Genomic DNA, 22,974 nt, shown 5'->3' on the forward strand with positions numbered 1-22,974 from the left:
TTTGGACATGTAATTTGGAACAATTTAATGAAATAAATAAAATATATTAAAAGCATTTTTGTTTATTGTTTTTTCTTTCATACTTTCTCTATTCATTTTTATAGCACCCAAACAGTATGCTTTGAGTAAGTTCATTGTCTCTGTGGGTTGCTTATTTAGCATTTTATTTTTTTTTTATATTTTATTTTTGTGAGGCAATTGAGGTTAAGTGACTTGCCCAGGGTCACACAGCTAGTAAGTGTCAAGTTTCTGAGGTCGGACTTGAACTCAGGTCCTCCTGAATCCAGGGTTGATGCTCTATCCACTGCACCACCTAGCTGCCCCTTATTTAGCATTTTAATGAAAATGTTATACCATTTTGGGGGGGGGGGTTGTTACTTTCATGCAGCATTACTACCAACATTCAAAAGGGAGCTACTCTTAGATTTCTGAGTGATACAAAATGCGAATGATTTATATGTAGACACAGAGGCAGAGACAAGATGGTGGAGGAAAGGCATTAGGTGCTCAGAACTCCTAACACAATTATTCCAAAAAACTCTATACATAGCCATAAGACAAATCCTGGAGCAGCAGAACCCACAAAAAGATGGGCTGAGATTATTTTCCAGCCAAAGACAGTTTAGAAGTTTGGCAGGAGGGGGCTGCTGTGCTGGCCTGGGAGTGGAGTCCAACCCCTCAATCACAGACATAGATCCAGCCCCAGGCATGCTGCACCAGAGAAAGTTACCCCTGAGCCTCCAAATGAGATGAAGTGCTGGTGTCTTCTGCAACTAAGCTCACAGTCTGGTGAGAGAGCTGAATTATTGGGTGGGGGAGGAGGGTCTGCAGGAGCTGAGGAAGGATTTGATGCAGGCTAATTGAGCTAACAACCACAGCAAACAAAATTTTGTTGCCTGGTTAATTAGCAAGTGGCCTAGGGTTATTTACAGACCACGACATAGGCCATGTGAGTGAAGAAGCTGCCCCTCCTTAAATCACATCACCTGGGACCCCCTGAAGCTTGGGACAGTGTAGCCTGGAAGAATGGCTCCACATTAAGAAGGAGTTAAAAGTCAAGTAAAAGATAGACAGGATGAGCAAGCAGAGAAAGTTGTGAACCATAGAAAGTTTCTTTAGTGATAAGGAAGATCAAGGTGCAACCTCAGAAGAGCATAGCAATGTCAGGGCTCCTACATCTAAAGCTCACAAAAAAATATGAATTGATCTCAAGCCATAGAGGTGCTAAAAAGGACTTTGAAGATAAAGTAAGAGGGGTGCAGCTAGGTGGCACAGTAGATAAAGAACTAGCCATGGAATCGGGAGGACCAGAGTTCAAATCTGACTTCAGACACTTGACACTTACCAGCTGTGCGACCATGGGGAAGTCACTTAATTCTTAATGGCCTGACCCCCCCCCCAAAAAAAAAACATAAAAAGATAAATAAGAGAGGAAGAGGAAAAAAATGGAAAAAAAAATGAGAGTGATGCAGGAAAGTCATAAGAAAAAAGAAGTTAACAGCTTGAAAAGTCAAATGGAAAAAGAGATACAAAACCTCTCTGAAGAGAATAATTGCCTAAGAATTAGGATGGAAGAAATGGAAGCTAGTGACTTTATGAGAAACCAAGACACAATAAAGCAAATCCAAATGAATGAAAAAAAGAGGTCAATGTGAAATATCTTCTTGGAAAAACTGCTGACCTGGAAAATAGATCCAGAAGAGATAAATTGAAACAGATTGGACTACCTAAAAACCATGATCAGAGTAAGAGTTTAGACATCATCTTCCAAGAGACTGTTAGGGAAAATTGCCCTGATGATTTATATGAAAACATGCAATAAATCTGTATTTGAAGGTATTATTAGTTTTCTTGGTTTGTGTTGTTAAATTTGTGAATACTTTTTTATTTTATTTATTCATTCATTCATTCATTTATTTGTTTGTTTGTTTGTATATTTATTTATTTATTTTGGTGGGGCAATGAGGGTTAAGTGACTTGCCCAGGGTCACACAGCTAGTAAGTGTCAAGTGTCTGAGGCCAGATTTGAACTCAGGTACTCCTGAATCCAGAGCTGGTGTGTTATCCACTGTGCCACATAGCTGCCCAAATTTGTGAATACTTTTGTTTAGAATATGAGATGAGGCTTACAGATGATTGGAAACTGTAAAAGTGATTTGCTAGTAAGTCATGTACTTCCATAAAATGTTTGAGCCTGTAATTATAAATATTTTTCCCAATTCTGTTTTATTCCAGTTTGACAGAGAAGCTTGGGTTTCAATTACCTTTCTTGAGTAAAAGCACTCTTTTAGTTAATACCTTACATAAATGGTAAATATCCTTTTGGTTTCAACTTGCACATTGTTGATCAAACTTGTATTTCTTTGTTAAAGTTCCTTTATCTATAGAAGCAGCCAGAAATGTTCCATATTCTTCATCAGAGTTGTTCTCTCATCTAATTTGCTTATTTCTGAGGACACTATAGAAGGTGTTTTTTACATTGAATTATTTACTGTTATTTAAGCTATGATTTTTATCCTAGCATTTTATTTTAAATTATTGTTTAAGGATATCACCAATTCCTGAGTTACTTTTATTTATCAGATTCCATTCTGGGTATTTCTTTTATATTGTATTTAACTGAACAATATGGGTTGCTGCTGTTGTTGTTTTCTCCTATGTATATTGGTTTTATAACTATAGAGTCTTTCAATGTCTTTTCACAGATTTTTAATAGCTGTCTTGAGTCATGGATGCTGGGTTTGTGTTTCAAGTCTGTGCTTGTATCTTCATTGATAGCTCCACCTTTTCCCCTATGATTCTTTCCATGGCAATGCCCAGAGATTATACTTCTAGGTACAGACCTTAAATTATTTGTGATGGGGCTAACCCCATTATTGGTGCTATTAGAGTCTGATTATCTGAGCTTTCAGTAAATTTATCCTAACCTCTATAACTATATTATTGTTTCCAAGGGACAAAAAGTTCCTGCTGCGAATTACATTTCCTGGCATTCCATTATCCTGGTTTGTCATGTCTTCCCAACTTCTCTGCCCTACCCCCATAATGGTATGGGTAATAGATTGGACATATTTGTATCTTATTCTCACCTTTTTTCAATGGGGTTAAGATTAAAAAAAAATTACTCTTGCTAATCCCCTTATATTCAATATACTTTGTACTATTGTACAGGTTGATAAAATAACTATTGTTTTATTTGAATAAAATATCATAATGTAAAAGCTTTCATATAATTCAACCAGAAGATAGGGAAAAAGTTATGAACCTCATTGTGTTCCCCTATGATTTTTTTTTCTTTGATCAGGTTCTATAATCCAAAAGCATCCCTTCTCTCTATGTTGGGGTTTGATAATTTTGGGTAGTGATATCCATTAAAAATATTGTTGCTATAGTAATCTAGTATATGATAGAACCAAAGATCCAAGTTTTTGGAACAAAAACTTGTTATTTTACATAACTGCTGAGAAAAATGGGAAACAGTATGGCAGAAAGTAGGTATAGATCCATGTTTCACACCATATACTAAAATAAGGTCAAAATTGGTCAGTGGTTTACATATAAAGGGTGATACCATAAGAAAAGGGACAGAGGAAGAATTTAACACCAAAGAAGATATAGATAGCAATACAAAATATAAGATAGATAATTTTGATTATATAAAATTTAAAAGTTTTTTCACACAAAAAAATAATGTAATCAAGATTGTAAGGGAAGAAGAAAACTGGGAAATACTTTTTGAAACAAGTATCTCTGATAAAGGCCTCATTTTTCAAACATATAAATAACTAAGTCAAATTTATAAAAATGCAAGTCATTCCCAAATTGATAAATGAACAAAACATCTGAACAAGCAATTTTCAGAAAAACAAAACAAAACAAAAGGAAGATATCTATAATTATATGAAAACAGGCTCTAGATTACTATTGATAAGAGAAATGCAAATTAAAACAATTCTGAGGTATTACCTCATACCTACCAGAGTGGCAAATATAGCAGAAAAGGAAAATATTGGATGTTGGAGGGGATGTGGGAAAAGTTGGATGCTAGTCTACTATTGGTTGTAAGGGGCTAAAATTCTAGCTATACTATCTAAAATCTAATGAGTGGTTGACCATAAATTATAAGGTTTAGCAAGAGTATTTAAATGTTTAAGTATTTATTAAAGAGCATTAGGATCAGAGAGAAAGGTAAAAAAAAAATCTAACTATTTCTAAGAGATCCTTTCATCCAACCTACAATGGCGAGGTCAGGAACCAAAAAAAGAGACCGACCCCCCCCCCCCTGCCAGGGTCCACTTCCTACTTCATGTAACCTTGATAGACAGTACCCACAAGCAAACATCACTTCCTGACGCTAAGGACCTTGACCACATGGCTTTCCCTCAGAGGCCTTCTAATCATGGCAGAGCTTTTCTACAGCAAGTCTCCAGCAGGTAGCACCATTACAATCATTACATGGTAGAGTTGTGAAAAGATCAAACCATTCTGGAGAGCAAGGGGCTATAGAACTGTGCATACCCTTTGATTCAGCAACACCACTGCTAGCTTTTTATCACAAAAGCATTCCCAAAAAGAGAAAAAAAAATTAATTCGTAGAAAAATATTCATAGCAGCTCTTTTTGTAGTGGCCAGTAATTGGAAATCAAAGGAATGTGCATCAATTGGGGAATGACTAAACAAGCTGTGGTATATGATGGTGATGGAATATTATTGTGGTTTAAGAAATGACAAGGAGGATGATTTCAGAAAGGCTTGGAAAGACTTGTTTAATCTGATGTATAGTGAAGTGGGCAAAACCAGGAAAACATTATGCACAGTGACAGCAATATTTTTTGATAAAGAATTGTGAATGACAATTATTCTCAACAATACAATGATTCAAAACAATCCCAAAGGACTAATGAGAAAGCATACCACCCATCTCCAAAGAAAGAAGTGATATTGATTCAACACAGATTGAAACATGCTATTTTTTACTCTCATTTTTTTCTTTTATTCAATTTTTCTTTTTCCAAAATGACTAATATGGCAATGTTTTACATAATTATACATTATAGTCTATATCTGATTGCTTACCATCTCAGGGAGGGGGGATAGAGGGAAGGAGGGATAAAATTTGGAACTCAAAAATGTAAATAAAATGTTTATTTTAAAATATGTTGTTATTAAGTTTCACTTTTTTAATGAATTGATATTATGTAAAGGAAATCATAAGTATCAATTGAGGCTTAGATAATGGTTGGTTCTAGCACTCTACAAAAGACTGAAGTAGATCTATATAATGGGCAGCTGTCATCTGTCACTCTATGAGAGATAATGAACATTTTTTTATCATAAAAGTATTTTATTATTTTCTAGTGACATGTAGACATAGTTTTCAACATTTGTATGAACTTCTAATATATAATTTTAGCTGCCAGGTCATATCTTTTTAGGTGTTTGAAAGGTCCTGAAGTTTTATAGCCTAATGAAGTCTTTATCACTATTGCTACCATTTGCCTGCATAATTGACATGGATGATTAAATCAACACTTCTCAAGAGTAAACCTTCTCTGGCTTTTAGGAAAGATAGAGTTACACTGTTGGCATTCACCACCCCAACTTAGTTTCCACAACAATACTGCATGCCCCAACCATTTGTTTGACACTTGTATTTGACAATACATCTATTGATCTATTGATGGCCGAGTTCATGGTGATGTCCAACATGCAACTACTTTTGATTACATTCTCATACCTTAGTTCATTCAAATATATTCAAATCAAGTACTTCAGATTTTATTTAACAAATACAATGCCATATATCTGTTATCATCCTGTGTGATTTCTCAGTAGAATGAACTCTGCTTATTATGAGTAACTATGGATTAAGTGAATTATTATTCACATTAATATTAGTAATTAGTAGCAATAGCAGTGGCAGTAGTAGTAGTGGTGGTGGTAGTAGTGGTAGTGGTGCTAAGTGATAGACTTGAGGGAAAAGATGCTGCCCATGAGCAATAATATGCATTTTATAGTACTTCAGTTTGAAATCACTTTCATGGCTATTATCTAACTTCCCATCAAAACTCTAAGAAGTAGTATTGTTTTAAGTGAGAGAATAAATATTTTTATTAGCTCGCCCCAAGTGAAATAGTAACAGGTTTATCAGTTCTATTCCTAGCTTAGTGATGCATTCCCTGGAATATGCAAATCATAAAAAGTCTTAGGAGAGGGCTGGGAGCTATCTAATCCATCAACTTCCTCAAGGAAAGTCCTGATAAAGAAGAAACTGGATAAAAGAACTGGATCAATATGGCAGTGGTGCACTGATTTAGCATTTGCAGGCAGAATATTTGCAGCTCTACCTTTCTCCCCTCTTGGGCAGCCTCCAATACTTTTGGTAATGAGCCATGCCTGATTGCTATAACAAATCCCCCCTTCCTGTTTTCAGTTCTTCTGAGATAGTCTGCTACCATGCTGCATTTATACATATGCATATACATGTATATGCACACACATATATACACATGCATACATATGTATGTATAGTGTTTTAGTGCATCTCTAAAGGATTCCTTTCCATTCTGCATGCAGTTGTTTCTCTGCAGTTTGTCTACCATAATTGATTATGTAATGAATCAGTGGTTGGCATTAGATCAGTAAAATGTCTATTCCATAGAGATGTGGACTGTCAAGGAAACAGTTTCCCTTGGACAATAGCTCAAGATAATATTTATCTCTAAACTAGTGCATTTCTTGTGGAAGGTGCTTTCTCAAAAGAAGGTCTATTATACAGACAGTAGGCTGAAGTGGGAAAGGCAACTGAGCTAGGTAGAAAGAAACCTGACCCTTGCCCTAGGCCAGCTTCTAAATAGCTTTTGTTTGTTTGTTTGTTTTAATTTTTGCAGGGAAATGAGGGTTAAGTGACTTGCCCGGGGTCACACAGCTAGTAAGTGTCAAGTGTCTGAGGCCGGATTTGAACTCAGGTCCTTCTGAATCTAGGGCCAGTACTTTATCCACTGTGCCACCTAGCTGCCCCCTTCTAAATAGCTTTTTAACCTTAGATCATAGAATGATAGAATCATAGAAATAGACCTAGAAGTGATATCTTAGATCATTTAGTTCTTTGGTGACTTATGATTACAGAGCTAAAGATCAGTGGCAGAATTTGAACTGATCTTTTCACTCCAGAGTCTATGCTTTCCAATGTGAAATGTTGTCTACTCTATATTAAAACCCATTAGATATGTCTTGACTTGAAACTGAGGTTATTGTGCCAATAACACATAGTTCTGGATGCTGTGACGCTGCTCCCCTCTACAGAAAATGAGATAATACTATGATTTAATGATTCCATGTTTCCATTTCCTTAAGGATAAAATATCTATCTATGTATCTATGTATCTATGTATCTATGTATCTCTCTATCTCTCTATCTGTCTATCTATCTGTCTATCTATCTATCTATCTATCATCTATCTACCTACGTACCTACCTATCCATCTCTATATCTATATCCATATCCATATATCTCTATATATTATTTGGGTGATAAAATCTCTAAGATTCCTTCCAGTTTTGCAACTTCATACTATTTGGCAAAACCTTATGTAGCAAATTTTATCTCTGGGGAAATAGAATTGAATTGGGGAAGAGTTCAACTTAGGTGAAGCTGAAAAGTAGAATAAGCATATCTTGGGACCCCACAAGGATTTCAAGATGCAAAACTAATAATTGGGTTTATGGGCTCAATCTGGAATGTGGGGTAGTGGTAAAATTATGGCTAAGGAAAGACAGGGTGGTAATGACATTTATTAGGGAGAAGAAGCATGCATAATGTGGTGTTCTACTACAACGGAAAAAAACCTCACTGGTCCTAGAATCATAGGACCTGGATTCAAAACCTCCTTCATCTACTTACTTCCTATGTGATTTTAGATAAGTGAGCTTCTTAATCCTCAATTTCTTCATCTGTAAAAATAGGGGACTGAATTAGGTTGTATATGAAGTTCCTTGCAACTATAAATCTATGCTCCTATTGCCATATGATTTCTGTGGTGGTGAAGGGCTGGCCCCTCCTGGTAAGACTAGGGATAGAAAGTTGACTGGAAACTAGGGGAGAGGTTGCTAAGGAAAGGAATGACTCCACAAAACTAAATGGTAATGCTTTGGGGCATAACCCTAAGAATATTATCCCCTCCCTCTAATCCTTTCTTCCAGTTATGGCTTTTGACATTCAGTATGATAGGAAGCTATGAAGAATTAACAAATAACATTTCTGGTCTTCAAGACTATTCTCACTCTGAACACCCTATTTGTTCATGGTATCCTGATGGAGCATCCTTAAACACTGAGCATATCTGGGGTCTCCTGGGAATATTGGAGACCATGGAAATCACAAGTTTGTTTGTTTGTTTGTTTTTATTTTTATGTGTTTAAATAGAACTGACTAAAGATGACCCTATCTCTCAAGTCAGGTGGCTAGACAAGATAATGAGTTTGTCTGATACAACCACACACAAGATATAGTCGAGATATAGTTTATTGTGTTTTGTTGTTGTTGTTTTGGTTTTTTTGTTTTGTTTTTGTTTTGAATGGTATTGAGGGTTAAGTGACTTGCCCAGGGTCATACAGCTAGTAAGTGTCAACTGTCTGAGTCCAGATTTGAACTCAGGTCCCCCTGAATCCAGGGCTGGTGCTTTATACACTGCAACACCTAGCTGCCTCAGTCAAGATATAGTTTACACACAAAGCAGTAAAGAGCTGGACCATGCAAGGATCCACTGCAACTTATATTAGACCTTGGGGTGACAGCCAGAACATTCCTCTCTGAAACAAGGTATCTTCTCAAAGGCATCACCAAGAAAAAAGAAAGGAGAAAGGAAAGAAGAAAAGAAAGGACTTAAGAAGAGAGGAAATAAAGAAAGAAGGAAAGAGGGGAAGAAAAAAGGAAAGGACATAAGAAAGGAGAAATAAGGAAAGGAGTTAGAGAGGAAGGAAATTGATAGATTTATACTTATTTCTGGCAGACAACTCTTTTTGTTCTAGTTGTTATTATTTTAGCACATTCCAGGTAAAGATCAGAGAAGTGACTCAAATAACTGGCTGCCTAACAGATATTAATATGACTTTATAACTGTGTAATTTAAGATTCTAAATGTGGATTCTAATCTGTTCCCCCAGTTTTGGGGGAAACTGACTAAAATCACTGATAAAATGAGTTAAGGTTTTTAAGGGTTTATTGAAAAATAGAAAGAAAAAAATTGAGAACAGAATTCCAACAGCCTGGCATTCCAATCTTTCCTCAAATTTCCTGGGAAGTCCTCTGCCACCACCACCACCATCAAGTCAGGAACCCAAAAGAGAGAGAGTTCTCCGCGCAGGCTCTCTCTCCTCCCTGTCTCCTCCCAGAAAATAGGAGGCTCCTCAAGTTGATTGGCTGATAGCCTTGATAGACAGCACCCATGAGCAAAAGTCATTTCCTGACACCAAGGAAAAGCCACATGGCCTTGCCCTCTGAGGCATTTTCCTCATGGCGGAGCTTTCCCACAGCAAGTCTCCAGTAGGTGGCATCATTCCAATCATTACATAACAGAAGGCCAGAAGTTAGCAACAGTCCTAATAATAGACCTAAACGATATCTGGAAATTCTTCATGTCACAAACTAGGCCTTAGGGCTATGTGAATTGACTGAAGTATGTTGTCCTATGCACTGAGTTCTACTTATGAATTATGAGTACCTGAATATCAGTCCTGCCCCTGCCACCAGCTAGCCATGTAACCTGGGCTGAGCTTCACCCTCTGTAAAATGAGGAGATGGGAAAAGATTTTTAGAATTCTTTCCAGCTCTAAATAAATGTAAAGTCCTTGGTTTGGCATTTAAATCTCTTCATAACCTGTCCCCTGTCCACCTTTTCAGTCTTTGTTATCTTTTACTTTCTGACATGTGCTCTATGATCTAGCTACACTGGTCTGCTACTGTTCCTTAGACAAGGGACTTCTGCTGCTTTTCTATCTTTGAACTGATTGTCTCCTATGCCTTCCACACTCTCCCCCTTTTACATCACTCTAATAGTTTTCGGAATTCAAGACACACAGTCAACACTTTCTACTGGAAATCTTTCTCCATACTCTCCCCAAGCCAACCAGGTACTACTGCCTTTACCTCCCCCTTCCATCTACTCTGCCCCAGCCCAAGTCTCACTTACTCATTGTTTTGGTTTTGATGGCTCAGAGTGAGTGTGAATAGTAATTGTTTCTATTCTGGCCAGAAATTCTGAGGATCTTCCCCTCTTGATTGATTCTTTTGTGAAGGTAAAGTAGACCATCTTTTACTTCAGTTTTTATCTGGCCTTTACCAAATGGGTGTCACCTTAGACAAATTGAGATCTTGAAAAGACCTTAGCTTAAAAAGACCAACGTCTTCCACTACATCCTGGAGAATCACCATATAGTCATTCTGACATGTCTTGCCACTGGACCTAGATAGCTCTGGAGGAAAGAATGAGGTTGATGATTTTGCACAGCTCTCCCTCACTTAAATCCAATTCATTTGCAAGTCAAGATATCACCCTTCTGAGGTCATTAGTCCTCTTGCAGAACAAAAATGAACAAAGACAACAATCTATTCTTTATAACTTGTATGTTATAATAACTTTATATTGTTTCACCCATTGGAATGTGAATTCCTTGAGTTTGAGGATCATGCTTGGCTTTTCTTTGTGCACCTACTTCTTTCTGCTTAGCATAAGCCTGGAGATGAGCATTATATGTGGTTCCTTCCTGATTCTCCCTTCTTTTCTGTCATTTTTCAAGAAACTTTGGTTGAAGTTCCATTTGCATACCCTACATATGATTCAGTCATCCAGTTAATCAGCATTTATGAATTGCCTACTATGTGTCAGACACTTATGCTAAGTGCTAGAGATACATATATGAAAAAGAAAGACATTTCCTGCCCTCAAAGATCTGACAATATAACTGAGGCAGATATCACAAAAACAGAGACTGAAAATTGAGGAGAAGGAGTACCAAAGGAAAGTACTCCACATTGGACAACTGTGGAAAAGTTTGAGAAGAACTTTGGTACAACCATATCAGAAATGAAGAAATGCTTAGGGCTGAACCTTCTCCTTAAATGGAGGTTTTAGAGTACATGGCTCTATGCTTGTAGAGCTTATAGTGGTAATTCGGGATTGAGAGTATGTTTTAGATGTGGATATTTATTAATTTGCCTTTTTATTTTTGTAGATAGATTGCCATATTTTTCCACCCACCACAACTTACCTCATCTCCCATAACACCCTCCTATACCTCTCAAAAATAAAATAAAATCCTGAAATTGAAAACTGACAAACAAAACAACAGAAGAAAGGGCATGTAAATGTAATCAATATGGAGTCCTGTATATGTCATTTGTCTTATAACACATGGGAACAATATAGAATGTTTAAAGAGCAGTTAATGGCATGTCCCACAGTGATTCAGTCCATGAGGACAGCAGATTCATTTCATCATTGGTGTAATGGTGAGTTTCATTATTTATGGTTTCATGTCATCACTTTCATGCCATTTTCATGTGACTAGCAAATCTTTTGTTACTTTTAATTCAATGAATTACATTTCGGTGCCTATGCCCAAACTGCCCTGCAGAGAGAAGACTTTACAAGCCAAAATGTGATGAAGCAAACAGACAAAAATGTCTCTTAGGCATGAGGCAATTTATGTTGTAGACTGAAATATATGACACATCTTAAAATATTGAGCTCTCAAAGGAAATGTTAAGTTCAAAAACATCTGAAATATTTTATATATGACAATAGTCCTTAATATAAATAATTTTGGAAATAAAATCAGAAGAAAAATAATTAAAATATTTTAAAAGTATTTTAACAGTATTTACATGTGAATGGTGGATTTCTTCTTCCTCAATAGATATGCTCCTGGAAAGTTGCAGCTAGCTAAATCTGTTGGGTAAATTGGATTTTTATTATATATAAGAGGAGGGGCATCTAGGTGGCTTGGTGGATAAAGCACTAGCCCTGGATTCAGGAGGACCTGAGTTCAAATCTGGCTTCAGACACTTGACACCTACTAGCTGTGTGACCCTGGGCAAAGTCACTTAACCCCAATTGCCTTACAAAAAAAACCATAGAGTATATATAAGGGGAGATATCAGAATTAAAAAAAAAAATCTTAAAATGAATCTTTCCTAAAGTGATTGGATTTTATGCATTGTTTTTCTATGACAAAGCACATTTAAGTAGCTGGAAAAAATGATAAAAAACATATTGGAAGGCAGAATTTAAAAAATCAAGGAGACAATTTCAGAGCAGATGATGTGACTTCCATTTTACTTTCACTTAAATTCAGTGTCAGGCATGTTATTTGATCTCTCTTAGCCACATTTCCTCATTTGTAATATGCGAGTGTTGGGACCAGATGACCTCTAATGTCCCTTTCAGCTTTAAATCTATTACACTCTTTAAATTTACAACTTATTCATACTCTTTCAATATCTTCAGCTTAAATAAATCCAAATATTACTAGCTAAACAATTTATTAACAGCATAACAAACAATAAAGTCAACCCATAATTAATTAAATATAGAAGCTATGAGAATAATCCGAATCAGAGTCACTTCTAAACCTCATTTCCAATGCTGACTTCCCACCCCTCACCTCTCTCAGGATAAAAGCTGTCTAGAATTCTATCAATAATTCTCTCTATAATCTTTCGTCATAAGATCAGAGCTAAATACATTTTCTCAGGAAAGAAATCCTTTAATCTTTTCACTCTGTATCTCACCCAACCTCTCTAAAGTCAGGACAGCCAGCAGACTACAGAATGACAGTTAAACTGCTATTTTCTCAAGATTATATTCCCTTTCAAAGATAAAGTAGCAGTATCTATATTCCCTATGGGATAACCCAGTGAAGCTGGTGCACCATTAGATACAAATTAGACTAGGAAAAAGGGGAAAGAGTATACTAGTTTGGGAAAGAGAACACTAGGTTTGTAATTAGAATCTCTTGGTTTAAATTTCTGTCTCTTTCAACTTTGTCACTTTGGGAAAGTTATTTTATGTCTCTGGATCTCAGAATTTTCAATTTGAATGGGTAAAACTTGCTACTAGAATATATAAATATACCTATATATATACACATATATATATACACCTATATATATAGACATATACACCTATATATACACCTATATATATACACCTATATATATAGACATATATATATATATATATGTCTATATATATAGGTGTATATATATATATATATATATATATATATATATATATATATATATATATATATATATATATACACACACCAACACGGGAACACACTCAAGTCCAGTGAACAATGGATTTGGGTGATAGTAGCCAATGAGCTTGAAGCAGTGTGTAAGGAACACCTCTCCTCCAGATGCAGAGAAAGCTTGCACTCTCAGTTTAGATCTCAAACAGATTTGTGGTGGAGGACTTGAAGGACCAAGCAGGCCAGGCTGAAGCTCTAGGCTAGATAGGCCTTTTCTTAACTTTCTGAACTAGGTATTCTCTTTTTACTAATACTTGGTATGGTTTAATAAATGGTTAATGCCCCCAAACTGTTGCTAAAGCTTCTAATTTACAAATAACAACAATATTAGAGACCCCAGCTAATTTTCCCCAAACTTGGGACAGAAATAAGGCAATCACACATATAGTTTTAGATGTCACACAAAAAGGTGAATATGGAGGAAAAAGTACAATGTAGAGAGGAGACCCAGTGACAAAATCACTGAAGACATGGTTATTCAGTCAATATTTACACATGCCAGGTGACTGTCTTGTGACTGAGACCAGGTTTTGAAAGTTGGGATCCCCCTTTTTCCAGGGTGGATGCTTTGTCCATTGTGTCACCTAGCTGCCCCATGATGACATCTTTAGAGTTAAATTGTGGGGTGAGGGGAATGCACTGGGGGAGGGGGAAGGGCAGAGGTAGCATGGGATGAAATCCCACATGAAAGAAACAGGAAAGGGCTTGTGGAGTAGGGTAAGTAAATGAATTTTGCACTCATCAGAACAGGCTCAAAGACCTTAACCTCATTAGAGTTGCCTCAAGGAGGGATTAATGTATACACCCAATTGAGTGGAGTAATCTATTTAATCTGGGCAGTAAATAAACCTAACAATTATCAGAATTAGCTCAAAGACCTCAATCTTATCAGAACTGGCTCGTGGAGGGAATAACATACACACTCAATTAGGTGGAGTAATCTACCTAAACCTGCAGGAAAATAGGAGGGGAAAGAGATAAAGAGAGAGGGGCAAAAGCAGAGAGGGAAGATTGGGGGAGGGGACAGACAGAAGTAAATCCCGTTTGAAGAGAGGGTGAAAAAAGATAGATATTAGAGTAAATATCATGGGGAAGGGAATAATATGGAGGGAAAGAGTTAACAATAGTAATCATGAAAAAGAGAAAAGGGGAATAGAAAAAAATTTTACACATGCTTTTAACATTAGCATTTCATAGTGTAGGTAAGTACTGAGGGTGATTCTAAGAATTGTGAGAAGCACTCAATGTTGTGTTGCCTTGCACTTTCAAAATTAGACTCTAATTCAGTGAGTCTGAACTTCAGTTTACCACACAGCATGACTCAGAAAGAAACCTGTGATATTTGTGTGTGTGTGTGTGTGTGTCTATGTCTGTGTCTGTCTGTAGGGATTAGAGGAAGGAAAAGAAAGAGAAAAGAAGAAAATAATTTTCAAAAAGTTATTAAATCATTGTGATTTATGGTCTACCATATATAGTTCCTTAAGGTATATGAAGATATAGATAGATAGATAGATAGATAGATAGATAGATAGATAGATAGATAGATAGATAGATATAATTTTATCTGATCCTCACAACTTGTAGATAAGTGCTATCATTATCCCCAATTGATATTTGAGGAGAATGAGTCAGAGAGAAAAGTTTAAGTGACTTACCTAATTTTCCACAAGTAGTAAGTGTCTTAGGTAGCAATTAAACTCAGTCACTTTAGACACTGTATCACCTAGCTGTCTCACAGATGTATCTTCTCCAAGACTTAGCCCATGTCTATGCAGTTCTCTTTGCCCAGGAGCTGATTGATAAAACTTTCATAATTTATCACTTTATTGAGTATGGCCCTTATGTTAGCTTTCTAAATATTGTTTAACAAACCTAAAAGGAATTTTCTTTTTAAATCAAGTATGATACAAATCAATACTTAAGCCTTGTGACTCTTTCTGTTCCCCAACTTTGTTTATTAAATATTGACTAAACTTAATTTCTCTTCTTTCTTTGGCTAAGGGAATATAGCTTTTAACTTCATTTTACTTACCTATAGCAACAGGGTATCTAAGACCATATGATAAACAAACAGGTGAATAAAATAAAATAAAAATGACCTCACAAGTATCTGTTTTGTTGTAATCACATTAAAATGCCTTAAACAGCATGTTTGATTTGTGAAGGCTTTGTGATGGTGGAATGAGGACTAAGATGACCCAAAAGTGGAACATTTATGGATCACACAAATGGAAAGTGGGAAATACAACAATAGGATGGCATGAAACATATCCATCTATATCCTCACAGTTTCCAATTCAGGATGGAAGACCACTGTTTATATTTTTTTCTCCTGTAACCTTTATCTTCTAGGGAAAGGATAAGCTCTATAGTTATATAAAGGGTGTTCAGTCAAAATCTTAATTTTTCTGTAGGTAACATGTCCCTGGCCATAATTGTCTTCTTTAACAGTCAACACCAAGAGTCTTATTGAATAATAATCTAATCAAAGAATCCCATGGTAATGACAGTGCAATATACTGCATTTATAAGCAAAGGATATTGTCTTGAGTCCATAACACTCAATGTTCCTAAACAGAGTCAACATTGTTTAGTGTAAAGAGTACTCCATCTGGAGTCACAGGACCTAGATCCTAATCTTGGTTTTGCCACTGACTACCTGTGTGTTCTTATATAATAGCTTTAACTTCTTTAGGTCTCAGTTTCTCATTTATATAATAGCTAGCATTTATATGATATCTTAAAGTTTGCAAAGCACATTATAAAAGTTATCTCATTTCATTTTCACAACAACCTTAGGAGGTAGTTGTTACTATTATCCTCATTTCACAGATGAAGAAATGAGGTAGACAGAGGTTAAGTGAATTGCCTAGGGTCTCACAGGTAGTGTCTGGGGCAAGATTTGCATTCCTTTGACATTAAATAAAGACTCTGGACTAGATTACCCTGAAGGTTTCTTCCAGGGATTAAAATCTATGCTGTTAGCGAGAGTAGCTCTCAAAGGTCTCTGTTTTAATGGAACTTATTTCAAAAAGCAGGTTAGAATATCATAACAAGCTTCTTGTTGACATGAAAAAGTTGATTTGAGAATTTTCTGTCAGTAGTAGAACTATAGGACAGATTCCTTTTATATAATCATGAGTTGAACCTAAAAATTTATTTATGCAGGGGACTAGCGATAAACGTAGCATTTATTTGTTTTGATATAACATTGTATTTACAAAGTGCTTTCATATACACTAGTTCATGTTATCCCAAGAACAGCCCTAGAAGATAGTCAGGGCTAATATTATTATTTTCTTTATAAAATATGACTCAACAAGTGTCTGCTTTATTAAAAAGTAAGCTAAAATTTATACAGCTGTGAACTTGACCTTCATAATTTGCTTTCCTCCTTGATTTCCAGGAATATGTTGTTTCAATGTTATTTTCCAAGTCAAGGGGCCCATCAGTACCTAAAAAAAAAAAATACAATTTAAAATTTTTTTTAAAAACTCAGGCACACTCCAACTACATCTTAAAAGAAGTGATATGTTAGCAATTACAGTGCTAACATATGTGATTGAACTAAACATGCTGTCACATGAATAAGCCAACTGTTTCTTTTAGCCCCTTTAGCTAATATATTAGCAATATTACTCCTTATTTTAAGAAATAAAAATATATGTAGGTTTCTTATAAGGTTAATGCTTTTATTGTTCTTGCTTTTAGTATCTGCCATCTTGGCATCAGATGAAAAGATAGGCTTCCTAGAATCTTCTAACTTCCTTAAAGTTTTTTTCTTCTATCAGAATTTGAATAATTTGAATTAGAGTTAGAGTCAACAAATGAAGAATGTCTATTGCATACATTGATTGTGGTGAAAGGTTATAGCAGAATTAAAAGATAGAGAGTTCCCTTTAAAAGCACTGCCAGGGTGATTAGGCCAAATGTTTTAGGAATTTTTTTTTTCAAAATATAAGCCTTAGGATTCTTCAAATACTCTCATCTATGTCTGAAGAAATGAAATAGCCAAAATAATATAGAAAATATTTACAATGTTTCAATGTCATAAGAAAAAAAATGCAAATTTTAGGTACAGTTAATTTCACAGAAATGAAATAGATTTGTATATATTACACTAGAATAAGGCATAACACATTGAATGAATACACTAAAAAGTATAAAATAAAATAGACCTCAGAAGTCCTCTTAGCAAAACCCATCTCTGAAGCAAGAATATTTTATTATACCATAGATCAACAAATAGAAGTGGCCTCAGAGACTAACTATTCCAAAATCATGGTTTTATAGTATTGAAATTAAGGTGCAGAGTGATTAAGTGACTTACTTGCCCAAGGTCATATACATAGTGAGAATCATGGAGAGGACTTGAAATCATATCCCTTTACTCCAGGGTCAATGATTTTCTAATATATTCTATAATTAAATTTCTAATAAACTGCATTTCAACTTTCTCTTTCACGTAAAAAAGTGGGAAGCTGATTGGCTCTTCCCACTCTGAATTTCATTTTTTAGAAAGGCTTATTCTTTGGAGGTTTGCTGCTATATTGCACGGGGTATAAGTTTTAGGTTCCTCCTTCAATCTATTCTGTTGAATCTATTCAAATAGATTTCCTTCCTTTTCTTTCTACCTTCTTTTGGCCACATTTTAATTTATCAATGGTCTTTTCAAACTTTAAATTATAACATTAATTAAATTGATTTTTTTGTAATATAGGAAGCAAGTTCTGATGTGAAAGCTTTACCTTATTTGACATTATTTTTTTAAATTTTGAATCCCAAATTCTTTCTCCCCTCCTCCAAACCCTCCCATATCCACTGAAAATGCAGGCAATATAATAGCCATTCTACAAATGAAATCATGAAAAAGTATTCCCATATTAAACATGGTACAAAAAATGCAAAAAAAAAAAAAAAGATGATTAAATCTGCACTCCAAACTCAGAACTTTTCTCTAAGGAGATGCATAGCATTTTTCATCATAAGTCCTTTGGAATTACCATGGATAATTTTATTCATCAGAGTAAATAGATCTTTCACAGTTGATAATCATCAAAATATTGGTCTTACTGTAGACAATGTTCTTTGGATTCTGCTTTTTTTATTTTACCTAAGTTCACTTTAATCTTTCCAGGTTTTGTCCAAAAATAATACCTTCTTCATTTCTTATAACACAGTAGTATTCCATCACAACCTCCAGCTATTCACCAATTACAACACATCACTCAATTTCCAATTCTTAGTCACCACAAAAAAAAAAAAAGAGCTGCTAGAAATACTTTTGTACAGATGGGTCCTCTTTTGTTTTATATCTATGGGATATAGATTTAATAGCACTATTGCTAGATCAAAGTGTATACTTAGTATTATAGACATTTGTATATATGTGGTATAAATGTACGTATGCATACTCACATATATGTATATATGTATAGGTATGTATATGCATGCATTTGTATGTATGTATTACATGTAGGTATATATACATATTGTATATAATGCGTGTATATAGACATAGAGAGCAATATACATATCTACAATGTTCCTGTAGTGTGTACATATTATATATGTATTATGTATATATTGTATAATATATATGTTGCACATATCATATGTGTGTGCGTGTTTATTATACATGTGCATATTAACACATACATATATGCCAAATTATTTTCATAAGTATATGTATGCATATATGCATATATGCATATGTGCACACATAGATATTGATGGATGGATGAATATAGATATATGTGAAAATAATTTGGTGTATTTCTCCTGAGAAAGGAAAAAGCAACAACTGAATAAGGCATTTCAATTATCTAGACTATGTTTGGCATTTGAGAAACAGCATGTATAGAGAAGATAATTGGGAAAAGGCACAATACTGGGTTCCAACCTGTTACAATGTATGGAATGCTCAAATTAATGAAATCGTAAATTCATTGTTTTGGAGTACTAGACTTCAACCATGTTGTAGACCACTAAAACCCTAAGTTCTTCACACACAAGCACATACAGACAGATATATATGTATGTTTGTGTGTGTGTAAAGTTTCTCCAACTGTACTTATACATTAAATTATTAATCTAGTGTTGGCCCTTAAGTCTATTGAATTAATATTCCTATATTTGGTGTCAATTTTGTCATCATCTATTCCCTATTAGATGAATGAAAAGGCCAAGAGACAGAGTTTCTGGATAATTAATTACCAATTTGTTAAATAGGTTACCTAATGATCAGAACAATAAATTGATGGTCAGTGGTCTCTCAGTAACGAAAGACAAAGCCTTCGAGATCCCTGAATGCTTAAATATCTTTTTTAAAGGAGGTACCCTTGACAGGAGAAAACTCTGATTGTAAAAAATTAATGAGGGGTTGGACATATTAATGAGATGGTGGGCTAAAAGGCTTCAGGTTCTCCTGCTGAGAATGTGACTTGATCATGAGACTAAGCCATCTTCAACAATCTGAACAAAGGAATTCATCTCTACATAGACCACTCTGGCTGATTTTCTCCTTTATGACCTGAGTTTCCCCAGACTGAAATGGAGGGTTACAATGACATTGGCTTATTTCTTTAAGAGAAAGAATTAACCTAGATTAGATTCTGTAGATTACTCTAAACAGAAGTAAGGTACTGTAGTTAGGTGGGGTCTGCCCAAGATCTTGGAGCATGTACTCTAAGGATTAGGGCAATCTCATCTATCAGCCTTGTTTCAGAGACTGGCTAAATGACCCACCAAGACTGGACCATGGATGAGGAAATAGACAGGAAAAACTTCAATCCTAGTTTAGTAATAATAATAAAAAAATAATCACTATATGTCCCAGACTTATGCCATCAATAAACTTGATAACTATGTTATTATTTGCTTCATCTAAGTCATTAACTAATGTGTTTAACAGCACAGAGTCAAGGACAAAACTCTGAAATGTTCTTTTAAGAATACTGTCCAGGGAGCAGCTAGTGGATAAAGCACTGGCCCTGGATTCAGAAGGACATGAGTTCAAATGTGACCTCAGACACTTGAGACTAACTAGCTGTGTGACCTTGGGCAAGTCATTAAACCCTTATTGCCCCACATAAATAAATAAAAATTAAAAAAAAGACTACTGTCTAGTTTGAAATAAGCAGAGTGAATTCCTCAGTCATAACATTAATATTACAAAACCAAAGAATATTTGACAGTTGAGTCTGGTGTAAGGTAGTATGACTTGATAGATAGAACACTGAATTTGGAGTTGATAAATTTGCATTCAAATATTATCTTTTCTGCCTCTGTAAACTTAAAGAAGACCCTTCCTGTATGCCTCAGTTTCCTTATCTCTAAAAAAAAGAGGAACAGAAGGCATGAACTTTTAAGTCTCTTCTTACCCTAATTGTTTCAATGCAGCCCCTTTATTTTTTACTGGATTTTAGAAAGACAGAGAACTCAAAATAAGGCAAAGTTCCTCTATCAAAGTAGGTTATTATACACTCTACAATTTTGTGTGCATTATCTGGGTGGTTGCTGAGAAGGTGAATGACTTGGGTGATTGTTACCTACTCAATATGGATAAGAAGTAGTAATTGAATTCAAGTTGTGATGATGTTTATGCCCATTCTATCCACTGTACTAGCTATTCAAAGACACTGTAGTATCACCCTCCTTATTTTCACAAATTAAGAAATTGATATCTAAAGAGATGAAGGGAATCTTAGAAAGGTTAGTTATTGATAAAGCTAAGAATTGAGCCCAGAATTGTGTAAGTATGATTAATGTTCTATAGTATCATAAAAAATTCCTGTGCAATCAATCAAAAATATAGTACTGTGGTTGAAAGGGGAGGCACCAGGAAGTGGCTTGCTTGGTTACTACCATTGTTACAACTCTCGTTTTACCCCAGCCTCAGTTTATGGTATTAGGTAAGGGCCCCAAATGGGCAAATAAAACAATATGGGAGCAGATGTAACCCAGCCCTCTTCAGATTACTCACAATTCTCTGATGAGAGATCTCAATTAAGCCAGATACATATTAGCATATCTTGTCTTATGTGGGAAGGGCAGCAACTTAAGCACCATGGCAAATATTTCACTTCTTCCATTTCAGAAAATACAACACAGTATCACATTACAGTCCTATCAGCCCACTCCTAAGCTCCATTTAATCAACATATTAGCTAAAGACTGATAACAAAGCCATCTTTGAATTCTACCAGATATTTGTATTAAAGAACATCAAGAAAGTTTGGGTCTGATCCAGCAACAATTCAAGCTGCCCCTATAGAATTTTACCTGTCTCCCTTCCCAAGGCTTTCCTTATGTCCATTCTTTTTCCTGATACTATTCATGCCCTCTACTTACCTCCTCAAAACATTCCAAATATCATAAACAAGTTGGGTAGGCAATGATAGGTAGATATCCTGGTGGCATCACTCTTTGAGTATGTAATATACATTTAGAAGTTAGAATAGGTTGATCAGATAGATATATGTATTAGGACAACACATGCCTTAGAAATATTAAGTAATGTAAAAATGTATTTTTAATATACTAACAGGTTACACTAATAATTCAAATAAATGAAGGGAAAAGGAACAGTTCTCTCTGCAGCCTAGATACTGATTTGTTCAGATGTTTCAATGCTTCAGTATACCAAAACAAAAAAACAAACATAAAAATTTATTTAAAAAGCATAAAGATAAAGGAATTAGTTTTTTTTTTTATCCTAGGATATTGCCACTTTCTACAGTACTTATAGGCACAACATACAAAACAAAACAAAATCACAAACCTAAATGTTTATATTGTTTCTGTTTCCACAGATAGGATAAACAAAACATGTGGTAGACATATGGCAAAATCACAAGGACAGATAAAAACATAAGTTTTTAAAGTTGAAAAAAATATATAGTCACTGAAAACCAGACAAAATCCATCTCAGAACTGTGTTCCTATGAGCATTTTTTTTAATTTTTGGATAAAATAATCCTTGATAGTCATACCACTTTTTATTTCAGGTTTATGTGTTGTTAAGGGAGCACCAGCACCTCTGGTGTGTTGCTTGCCAAATCCTTTTTAGGTCTGCTCATTCACCTTTGTTATCCATCCTGTCATCCAATTTTTACCAGTGGCTCCAAGAATATGTAGCTCATGCATCACCAAACCCTGTTAAACACTCTTGGCAGACCGGCTAAATCAGGTTGAGGGTAACCAACCGGTCTCAAACTTGTTGGTGAGTAAGGGGGATGCCTAACCAAGCACATAAAGACCTCCCATTGGTGGAATGGGCAGATGAGAACAATTTGTTCCAAAAGGCATGAAGGTAGCTGAAGCAGGTGCTGTGGAACGTTTAGAGCTTGGTTAGACATCAAAGATACCAAGGTCATCTACTGCATCTCAGGACATCTCCAGTCATCCTGACTTTTATATTGTCACAGGACTTCAATGAGACTGAGGACTTTGTTCAACTGTGCTTCACTTAAATTCAATTCATGCAGGCCTCAAGACAACAGTCAGTGATGTCATTGGTCCTCTTCAAAATGGAAGGACAAAAAACAAATTCTTATTTCAATAAACTTCCAATATCTCATTCTCAATAGCCCTTCAAGAACTGAAAGAAGTCATGGTAACTTTTTTTTGTGGAGATTCCCAAAGTTATATTATCTCTCT

The sequence above is a fragment of the Dromiciops gliroides genome, chromosome 6 (genome assembly GCF_019393635.1).
Source record: "Dromiciops gliroides isolate mDroGli1 chromosome 6, mDroGli1.pri, whole genome shotgun sequence".
NCBI lineage: Eukaryota > Metazoa > Chordata > Mammalia > Microbiotheria > Microbiotheriidae > Dromiciops > Dromiciops gliroides.